At 48.5% G+C, this 12,481-nt stretch overlaps 1 long non-coding RNA gene across 1 annotated transcript in view; it reads left to right on the top strand.

The window, feature by feature from the left end:
* Positions 1–1,569: 1,569 nt before the first annotated feature.
* Positions 1,570–12,481, top strand: part of LOC137542073 (uncharacterized) — a 46,821-nt gene continuing 35,909 nt past the window's right edge. The window contains exon 1 of the long non-coding RNA XR_011025350.1: positions 1,570–1,678. This is a non-coding gene — a long non-coding RNA (uncharacterized lncRNA). The remainder of the gene's footprint in view (positions 1,679–12,481) is intronic.

Here is a 12,481-nt window from a genome sequence, read left to right as displayed (position 1 = left end):
CTTAAATAATCCTTAATGGGAACCTAAACTGAGAAGGATATGGATTTTTCCTTTTCAAATAATACCAGTTGCCTGACTCTCCTGCTGATCCTGTGTCTCTAATACTTTCAGCCACAGCCCCTCAAAAATCATGCAGATCAGGTGCTCTGACTGAAGTCAGACTGGATTAGCTGCATGCTTGTTTCAGGTGTGTGAATCAAGCACTACTGCTGCCAAAGAGATCAGCAGGACTGACAAGCAACTGGTATTGTTTAAAAGGAAACATCCATATCCATCTCAGTTAAGGTTCCCTTTAATGGACCTGAACTCTTGCTCCCTGTATGCATTTAAAGAGTTTAGCCTGTCTAATTCCCCCTTATTTGTGACTAATCACAAGTTGTAATCTGATCTCTCCCTCTGTCACTTGACTGCCACGGCAGATAGGGCAGATAAGCTCATTTGAAAGCACTGGATGTTAACCCTATGTCCGCTTCTATGAAAGCAGGGAGTAGACACACTGCAGATTTATTGCAGGATGTGAATCAGCTGTAACAAAGAAATGTATTTCTTCAAAGGTTGTTATGCTGTTTATGTTTTAGAGCAGAGAGGAAGTTCTGAGTTCAGGTATGCTTTAAAGGGGAACTGAAGATAGAGGTATGCGGAGGCTGCCATATTTATTTCCTTTTAATCAATACCAGTTGCCTGGCAGCCCTGCTAGTGTATTTCTCTGCAGTAGTATCTGAATAACGCCAGAAACAAGCATGCAGCTAGTCTTGTCAGATCTGAAACACCCGATTTGCTGCATGCTTGTTCAGGGGGAATGGCTAATAGTATTAGTGGCAGAGGATCAGCAGGGCTGCCAGGCAACTGGTATTGCTTAAAAGGAAATAAACATGGCAGCCTCCATATACCTCTCTCTTCAGTTCCCCTTAAAAGGCTATATAAATGAGCTCTCCACATATTATTTATATTAATGGTGTACATTTATTTATTTTCATTTAAGTATTTATACAGTGTCAACATATTACACAGCGCTGTACAGAGTATATTGTCACTAAATGTCCCTCAGGGGCTCACAATCTACTACCTACATTTTTTTTATTTCTCTATAAATTTTTGTGCATGCTTTATTTTATGGAAAACAGTGAAATAATAAGAAAGATAGATAGATAGATAGATAGATAGATAGATAGATAGATAGATAGATAGATGGACTCAGGAGGTAATGGTGAATGAGCCCTGCTGGTCAGATCTGGCAGGATTGGCTGCATGCTTGTTCAGGGTCTGTCTTTGGCTAAAGGCATTAGAGGCAGAGGATCATCCGGATAGCCAGGTAACCAGTATTGCTTGAAAGGAAATAAATATGGCAGCCTCCCTATTCCTCTCGCTTGAGTTGTCCTTTAAACTGACCTGTCTGGATACCCATCTGGATGTAGCCTGGAGGAAGAGTAAGAGAGGTAATGCTATTGTGTGGGAAGGGCATGGCTTATGTTGGAGTGTGTGACAGCGCGCTGGACAGCAGCCTCTAGCAAAACAAACACTTGTCATTGTAATAATGTGCAGGTATGGTGCTCCACCCCTGACAGAGAGACCTGTAGTGTGACTGCAGCTACAGAGGAGACACTGCCACACGCTAAGCTCCTGCCAAGCAGAGGATTCTCTACAGAGCCAGGAGAGGAGACCACTGACCACACCACAGGTGAGTGCACAGCCTGGTCACACGTCATGTGACATACAGATCTCTGTACATAGAGCCCTTTTCTAACTAGCCAATACTATAGTTGTTAGCAGAGTCCATGCTGTACACAGGGCCGGGCCGAGGCATAGGCTGGAGAGGCTCCAGCCTCAGGGCGCAGTGTAGGAGGAGGCGCACAATTCATTCAGCTGTCATTCCTAATTGTGTTTGAAGCAGAAAGAAATAAGAAAAGGGGATACATGACAATAACTGTAAGCCAGATAACTAGAGATTAAGGTGTTGGGGAGGTTGTGGGCCCTGTGGCGCCTCTTAGTCTAATAGCAATCAGTGTGTGACGGCTGGGGTGGCAGGGATGGAGGGGCGCACTTTGGTGTCTCAGCCTTGGGTGCTGGAGGACCTTGTCCCTGCTCTGGCTGTACATCAGTGCTTTTTGCCAATCCCCTGTATTATAGAAAAGCTGATGGTTTTATTTCTATATGCTTACAGAAAAGTGATCATCAGAAATAAAGCATCTCTTTAGTTTGGGGCTACTGTAGTGAAAAATGTCAACTTGCTGCCTGATAGCAGCTAAATACAATCCTTAACAAATCTTGCTCTAGAAAGTTGCTACTTTTCCATGTCTGGCAGCCAATGATGTGTCTGTGAGACGGCTGGTGATGATATGGATCCCCCTCTTCAATTGGTCTTTTCCTCTTGACAAAACCTCTCCACCATACACACATCCAAATTAGTGATATTCTACTGCTGGATTCCCATAGGAAAGTATTGGTAATGTTTACCAATATTTTACTATGGCTAAACCTAACTCTACTCTCACACAGAGCTCTCCTTCTACCGATGTCTAGTCTAGCCCTAAGACCGTCCCCGGGTGGTGCTGCCCCCCCCCCTTCCGGCGGTGCCTAACCCTAAGATCCCCTCTGATGGTGCCCGACCCAACACCCCCTGACCCCAACCCCCCCCACCACCACCACACCCCAGTGAGGTTTAACCCACCCCCACAAAGTCGCGATATGCTGCAACAATGGTAAATTTAGTTACTCGATAGAATTGCAAGCACCAGGGACTTGCGGGTAGCGTCCGCTATGCAATGCAGCAATTTGCATTTCCAGAAGCCCCCGGGTGCCTTGAAACTATTATGCTCCTCCGGGCTCTGACATTTACCCTGCTTGCCACTAATTGGGCGCTACTGGACTCTAAATGATCAAATATGACTGTAAGTCCAACTTGCAATACGTTTCTGGAATCTGTACTCTGTGTTGCTCCTCTGGTTTTCAGTGCAGACAACCCAGTTAGATTCCCCTTCCTGCATGTGTAACTAGCTGTGTAAGACTCCTTTCACGTCACTGCACATAAAAACATTCTGATTATTGGAACTGATGCAAAAGGATCCTTTGCAAAGCAATAGGATCCATTCACAGCAGTCCATTCAGAAAGGATATATTCGTTCCATTCCAACAAGCATAATGCAAGTTCAGGTCCTGCACAATTTTTCCAGGTCAGCCGGACTAAGCAGATGGTTGGGAGGCCACCACAATCAATGCTCAATGCTAACCTATGAGCACAGACTGTCCCCCATCTCTGTAGGCTTCTTGCCATGTGCATTTCACAAAATACCTGCTGCCATCCATTTGGGTCCTCTGCCACTGCTGCCGCTATCCATTCAGGTTTCTGCACAGAAATAAAGGCGTAATACCCATCCAAGTCCCATCAGGCTCCCATTGGTTGCATAGACCAATGGTAATCATCCCTCCACAGTGAAGTTTCTCATTGGTTGACTGAGTAGTGAGCTGCTCTCTCCTATGGGGGACTGCATCTCAGTCACACCCCCAGACCTGACAACAGGTCTGGAGGAGGAGTGGGTCTGCTTCTCTCCGCACCCTGCACCTTCCGGGTCCTATCACCGCCCCCTTCCCTGCACTTCTCATCCTTCGAGGCCCATGTAATCCGCCTGTACCAACCTCTCCCAGCCATCATTGCGGTCCTATATCACCCCCCATCTGCTCCAACTTCACTCTTCCTGGACAACCTGGCCTCCTGGCTCCCCCACATCCTGTCATCTGACCTCCCCACCATCATACTCGGGGATTTCAACTTACCCATCGATGAGCCTATCTCCACTGCTGCCAAGCAGCTACTCTCCCTCACCAAATCCCTTGGTCTCTCTCAGCACACAAATTCCACCACCGCTGGTCATACTCTTGACCTCATATTCTCAAAGTCCACCTCCCTCAGCAACCTGGACATCGCACCTTTCCCTATCTCTGACCATCACCTCCTCACCTTCACTATCTCCCCACCAACAACTTCTCTCCCCACCCCTCAGCCTGGTCGATGGCAGAGAGACCTACGTAATCTCAGCCCAAATGTCCTAGCAAGTCCCCTTCTCTACCTCTCCTCCCACCTACCCACCCTAACATGCCCCAATGAAGCGGCTGCACAATATAACCTTGCCCTCTCATCTGCTTTAGATCAAGCTGCCCCCTCAATCTTCTGCCCTATCAAGCCCCCCAACCCCCAACCCTGGCACAACACCCACACACGTAACCTCAGGAAAGAAACTCGAGCAGCCGAAAGGAAATGGAGGAAATCACATCTCAATGCTGACTTCCTAGATTACAAGGCCAAACTGTTACTCTTCCACACTGCCCTCTCTGAGGCTAAACAAAGGTACTTTGCAGCACTGATTGTAACCCAAGCTTCCAACCCTCGACAGCTTTTTGCTACCTTCAATTCCCTCCTCAACCCCACTCCTCCCCCTCCCAGCCAATGACCTTGCCAACCACTTCACCACTAAAATTGCAACAATACGCAATGAAATTTCCCTCCTCCATCCCTCCCTTACCAATGCGTCTCAGGTTGTCCCCTTGCCTTCCCTCCCAGCGGCTCCCTTGTCTCATCCACCCCTCGCCTCTTTTGCTCCTGCCACCATTGATGAAGTCAGCCTGCTGCTAGTGGCTTCCCCCCCCCACATCCTCTCCCTGTGATCCGGTACCCGCGAATACTCTTCGTCTTCACTTCCCTGACCTGGCCCCAGTCCTCACCTCCTTGTTCAATCTCTCCCTTTCCACAGGCATCTTCCCCAAAGCATTCAAACAGGCCACTGTGCTTCCCCTGCTGAAAAAACCCTCACTCGACCCATCCCTACCCTCAAACTACCGCCCAATCTCCCTCCTTCCCTATGCTTCTAAACTCCTCGAACGCCTAGTCCACCAGCGCATTACCCAATACATCAACACCAATACCCTACTTGACCCCCTACAGTCTGGATTCCGACCCGCGCACTCAACTGAAACAGCCCTCGCCAAGGTGGTCAACGACCTTACCCTTGCCAAGGCCAAAGGCAGTTATTCCATCCTGCTCCTCCTTGACCTCTCTGCAGCATTTGACACTGTTGACCACTCCCTCCTCCTCCAATCACTACAGTCCATGGGCATCCATGGGCTTGCCTTGGCCTGGATCTCCTCCTACCTATCCAATCGCTCCTTCACCACTTCCTTCAATGGCTCCTCCTCAACTCCTGCCCCCCTTTCAGTTGGGGTCCCCCAGGGCTCTGTTCTAGGCCCCCTTCTTTTCTCCATATACACTTCCTCAATTGGCAAGCTTATCTCCTCCCTGGGCTTCAATTACCACCTTTATGCAGATGACACTCAGATTTACCTCCATACCCCCGATCTCTCAGCCACCACCATAAACAAGGTCTCCTCGTGTCTCTCAGCAATTTCCTCCTGGATGTCAGCTAGGTTCCTAAAGCTTAACCTAGACAAAACTGAGCTCCTGATCTTTCCACCCCATGCTGCTGCACCCATCCCAGGTTTCCACCTCACAATCGACAACACAACCATTCTCCCTACCTCCCAGGCCCGCTGCCTGGGTGTCACCTTGGACTCTGACCTCTCCTTCATCCCACACATCCAAAACATCACAAGAGCCTGCAATTTCCACCTCCGTAATATCTCCAAGATCCGCCCATTCTTGACCCCGGACACGACCAAACTGCTCATCCATGCCCTCATCATCTCCCGCCTTGATTACTGTAACTCACTCCTTTCTGGCCTCCCCCTGAAACGCACTGCCCCCCTTCAATCAGTGATGAACGCGGCTGCAAGACTCATCCATTCTTCGCACCGCTCTGCATCCACATCTCCCCTTTGTGAATCCCTGCACTGGCTCCCTATCCGTCTCAGGATAAGTTTCAAGATTCTATGCCTGGCGTATAAATCTGTGCACAAAACATGCCCTACCTACATCTCGGAGCTTGTTCACAAGTATACACCAGGTCGCCCCCTCCGTTCCTCCAACGACCTTCGTCTCACCACCCCGCGCATTTCACACTCCCATGCCCGCCTGCAGGATTTCTCAAGAGCTGCCCCCACCCTCTGTAATGCCCTTCCACCACCCATCAGACTTGCTCCCTCTTTCAACACATTCAAGCAAGCCCTCAAAACCCACCTCTTTATGATGGCCTACCCACCTCCTACCACACAGCAACGCTCTAAGGAATATTTAACAGCCCCCCCTAGTGTTTCCACCCCTCCCTTTAGATTGTAAGCCTCTGGCAGGGTCCTCCACTCCCTAGTGTAATCTACAGGATCATGTGCTCCTGTCCTATGACAGCCTGTACTTGTATTACTGGGCCTACCTAACCAGCCCATATTGCATGATCATGTATTTTGTACAATTTGTATGTATAACTTTGTTCTATGTGTATAACCCTATGTATGTCATCCTTGTATCATTGTATATATTTATTGTTCAGCGCTGCGTAATATGTTGGCGCTTTATAAATACAATAAATAATAATAATAATAACCATGGGGGTGGGATCATAATACTGGTGCTTCCAACATGCAGATGACTTGGACAGCAGCAGCATAGAAATGCAAATGTGACAACGATAGGTACCGAGCGGGAATGGATGGAACCAGATGAAAAACTGATGTCAGTGTTTACAAGATCAGTTTTTCTTCCGGTACAGTTTGAATGCAGCCTGAAGCAGGAACAACTGTTGCTTGGTTACCACGCCTGTAAAAATAAAGTCCCTATCAGGGAGCTCTGAGTCACTCAGTGGTCCACCACCCTGATCATATACAGGTCACTCCTTTCTCCTTATGGATTTCCCTAACACTGTAATGGTCCTATAATAGTAGGGTACTGCCTTTGATGTGGGAGACCAGGGTTTGAGTCCTGGCTAAGGTCAGTACCTATTCAGTAAGAAGTTCAAAGCAAGGCTGGCCTCTTGAGCGCATCCCGGTGGCTGCAGCTCTTGTGCTTTGAATCCAAAAGGAGTAAAGTGCTATAAAAATGTTCGGATTATTATTATTAATAGTCATCAAAAGTAAACAGATGGCACCCCAAAGATATAATCAGGTAACTTTATTCCATGCTACACATGTTGTAATCCAATGTTCCAAGGCCACCAAGTGCCTTTTTATCACTGCAAATATGTGTCATATCATGAGAAGTTCCCTCCGTGTCCTCATCAGTGGCAGCGTTCTCTCGTCGGTGGCAGCATACTACTGCATTGGTTCTTCTGTGGTTTAGTGATACCCCTTTCCTTTTTACATACTTTTACCTGGTCCCTCCTCTTCCACCTTCCTCCCCATAGAGAAATCAGCAACAGGAAGTCATGCCATGTATTGAGTTATCTTTTCCTGTTCCAGTGAGGAGTGGTGCTCCCCTTAATGCACTCCAGCCAGCCTCCTCCAACTGTGTGCATTGTTTCCCAGGTTGATGACGTCATCAAGCTGGGCTTCAATACATACAACTGGAGGAGACCTGCTCCTGTCCTAGCCATGGGGAAACCACAATCACCACTGGAATGAGAGAAAGGAGAGGTGATGCTTACCTTGGCAATGCTTTCTGCTGTCGGTCTCTGCAGGAGACAGGAACCCACACCAGGAAGGGCATCCCTAGTTAGTCCTAATAAGATTCTTGGGAGTAATGAGCACATGCACGTTCCAGGAAAAAAACATCTAACCAACTCCTACAGAAAGAGAAGGTTGTGAAGTCCCACCATTGATAAATACAGAGCAAACAACCTCAATAAATAAGGAACAGAAGGAAGAGATGCCCAATCAATAGTATGTTGTTGTTGTTTTTTTTTTTTTTAATCGTTTAAAAATTGTAGTGTAGTAGTAATTACACTAATATAAAAGTAGATCAACTTTAACAAGTCATAAAATTAACAGGAACACACACATGGCATCTTCTTGTAACATAGCAATGATGTGACGCATTATAATTAGTTGAATTTATGGGAAATATTTAGTCACAGTAACAAGCCTCTGAAGAAGCACCATCATTCGTAGTAAAATGTGCGTCAAGATTCTTACTATAATTATTATCCATGTTAAATATAAATGTCCATACATAAAATATAAGGTGCTTGCCATTTATTCAGCTTCCTGTGAGCAAGAAGGAATTCCCATGATGCAACAGTTATCTTCAGTGAGTGGAATGCCAAGTACAGATCCAGAGCTGCTGATGTGCAGAAACACCAACACACACACACACACACACACACACACACACACACACACACACACACACACACACACACACCACCTCTACCATCACACACACACACACACACCACCTCTACCATCACACACACACACACACACACACACACACACACCACCTCTACCATATCACACACACACACACACACACACACACACACACACACACACACACACACACACCACCTCTACCATCACACACACACACACACACACACACACACACACACACACACACACACCACCTCTACCATCACACACACACACACACACCACCTCTACCATCACACACACACACACACACACACCACCTCTACCATCACACACACACACACACACACACACACCACCTCTACCATCACACACACACACACACACACCACCTCTACCATCACACACACACACACGCACACACACCACCTCTACCATCACACACACACACACACACACACACACACACCACCTCTACCATCACACACACACACACACGCACACGCACACACACCACCTCTACCATCACACACACACACACACACACACACACACACCACCTCTACCATCACACACACACACACACACACACCACCTCTACCATCACACACACACACACACACACACACACACACACACACCACCTCTACCATCACACACACACACACACACCACCTCTACCATCACACACACACACACACACACACACACACACACACACACACACACACCACCTCTACCATCACACACACACACACACACACACACACACCACCTCTACCATCACACACACACACACACACACACCACCTCTACCATCACACACACACACACACACACACACACACACCACCTCTACCATCACACACACACACACACACACACACACACACACACACACACACACACACACCTCTACCATCACACACACACACACACACACACACCACCTCTACCATCACACACACACACACACACACACACACACATACACACACACACACACACACACACACACACCACCTCTACCATCTCACACACACACACACACACCACCTCTACCATCACACACACACACACACACACACACACACACACACACACACACACACACACACACACACCACCTCTACCATCACACACACACACACACACACACACGCACACACACCACCTCTACCATCACACACACACACACACCACCTCTACCATCACACACACACACACACACACACACACACACACACACACACACACACACACACACACACCACCTCTACCATCACACACACACACACACACACACACACACACACACACCACCTCTACCATCACACACACACACACACGCACACACACCACCTCTACCATCACACACACACACACACCACCTCTACCATCACACACACACACACACACACACACACACACACACACACACACACACACACACACCACCTCTACCATCACACACACACACACACACCACCTCTACCAACACACACACACACACACACACACACACCACCTCTACCATCACACACACACACACACACACACCACCTCTACCATCACACACACACACACACACACACACACACACACACCACCTCTACCATCACACACACACACACACACACACACACACACCACCTCTACCATCACACACACACACACACACACACACACACACACACACACACACACACACACACACACACACACACACACACCACCTCTACCATCACACACACACACACACACCACCTCTACCATCACACACACACACACACACACACACACACCACCTCTACCATCACACACACACACACACACACACACACACACACACACACACCACCTCTACCATCACACACACACACACACACACACACACACACCACCTCTACCATCACACACACACACACACACACACACACCACCTCTACCATCACACACACACACACACACACACGCACACACACCACCTCTACCATCACACACACACACACACACACACACACACACACACACACACACACACACACACGCACACACACCACCTCTACCATCACACACACACACACACACACACACACACACACACACACACACACACACACACACCACCTCTACCATCACACACACACACACACACACACACACACCACCTCTACCATATCACACACACACACACACACCACCTCTACCATCACACACACACACACACACACACACACACACCACCTCTACCATCACACACACACACACACACACACACACACACACACACCACCTCTACCATCACACACACACACACACACACACACACACACACACACACACACACACACACACACACACACCTCTACCAACACACACACACACACACACACACACACACACACACACACACACACACACACCACCTCTACCAACACACACACACACACAACACACACACCACCTCTACCATCACACACACACACACACACACACACACACCACCTCTACCATCACACACACACACACACACACACACACACACACACACCACCTCTACCAACACACGCACACACACACACCACCTCTACCATCACACACACACACACACACACACACACACACACACCACCTCTACCAACACACACACACACACACCACCTCTACCAACACACACACACACACACCACCTCTACCATCACACACACACCACCTCTACCATCACACACACACACACACACACACACACACACACACCACCTCTACCATCACACACACACACACACACACACACACACACACACACACACACACACACACACACACACACACACACACACACACACACACACACACCACCTCTACCATCACACACACACACACACACACCACCTCTACCATCACACACACACACACACACACACACACACACACACCACCTCTACCATCACACACACACACACACACACACACACACACCACCTCTACCATCACACACACACACACACACACACACACACCACCTCTACCATCACACACACACACACACACACCACCTCTACCATCACACACACACACACACACACACCACCTCTACCATCACACACACACACACACACACACCACCTCTACCATCACACACACACACACACACACACACACACACACCACCTCTACCATCACACACACACACACACACACACACACACACACACACACACACACCACCTCTACCATCACACACACACACACACACACACACACACACACACACCACCTCTACCATCACACACACACACACCACCTCTACCATCACACACACACACACACACACACACACACACCACCTCTACCATCACACACACACACACACACACACACACACACACACACACACACACACACACACACACACACACACACACACACACACACACACACACACACACACCACCTCTACCATCTCACACACACACACACACACACACACACACACACACACACACCACCTCTACCAACACACACACACACACACACCACCTCTACCAACACACACACACACACACACACACACCACCTCTACCATCACACACACACACACACACACACACACACACACCACCTCTACCATCACACACACACACACACCACCTCTACCAACACACACACACACCACCTCTACCATCACACACACACACACACCACCTCTACCAACACACACACACACACACACACACACACACCACCTCTACCATCACACACACACACACACACACACACACACACACACACACACACACACACACACCACCTCTACCAACACACACACACACACACACACCACCTCTACCATCACACACACACACACACACACACACACACACACACACACACACCACCTCTACCATCACACACACACACACACACACACCACCTCTACCATCACACACACACACACACACACACACACCACCTCTACCATCACACACACACACACACACACACACACACACACACACACACACACACACACACACACACACACACACACACCACCTCTACCATCACACACACACACACACACACACACACACCACCTCTACCAACACACACACACACACACACACAGGGCCGGGCCGAGGCATAGGCTGGAGAGGCTCCAGCCTCAGGGCGCAGTGTAGGAGGGGGCGCTCAATTCATTCAGCTGTCATTCCTAATTGTGTTTGAAGCAGAAAGAAATAAGAAAAAGGGATACATAGCAGTGATTGCAAGCCAGATAACTAGATATTAA

Source organism: Hyperolius riggenbachi, chromosome 12 (assembly GCF_040937935.1).
Source record: "Hyperolius riggenbachi isolate aHypRig1 chromosome 12, aHypRig1.pri, whole genome shotgun sequence".
Lineage (NCBI taxonomy): Eukaryota > Metazoa > Chordata > Amphibia > Anura > Hyperoliidae > Hyperolius > Hyperolius riggenbachi.
The sequence above is the reverse complement of the archived record's forward strand: the minus strand, read 5'-3'. Positions and strand labels throughout refer to the sequence as shown.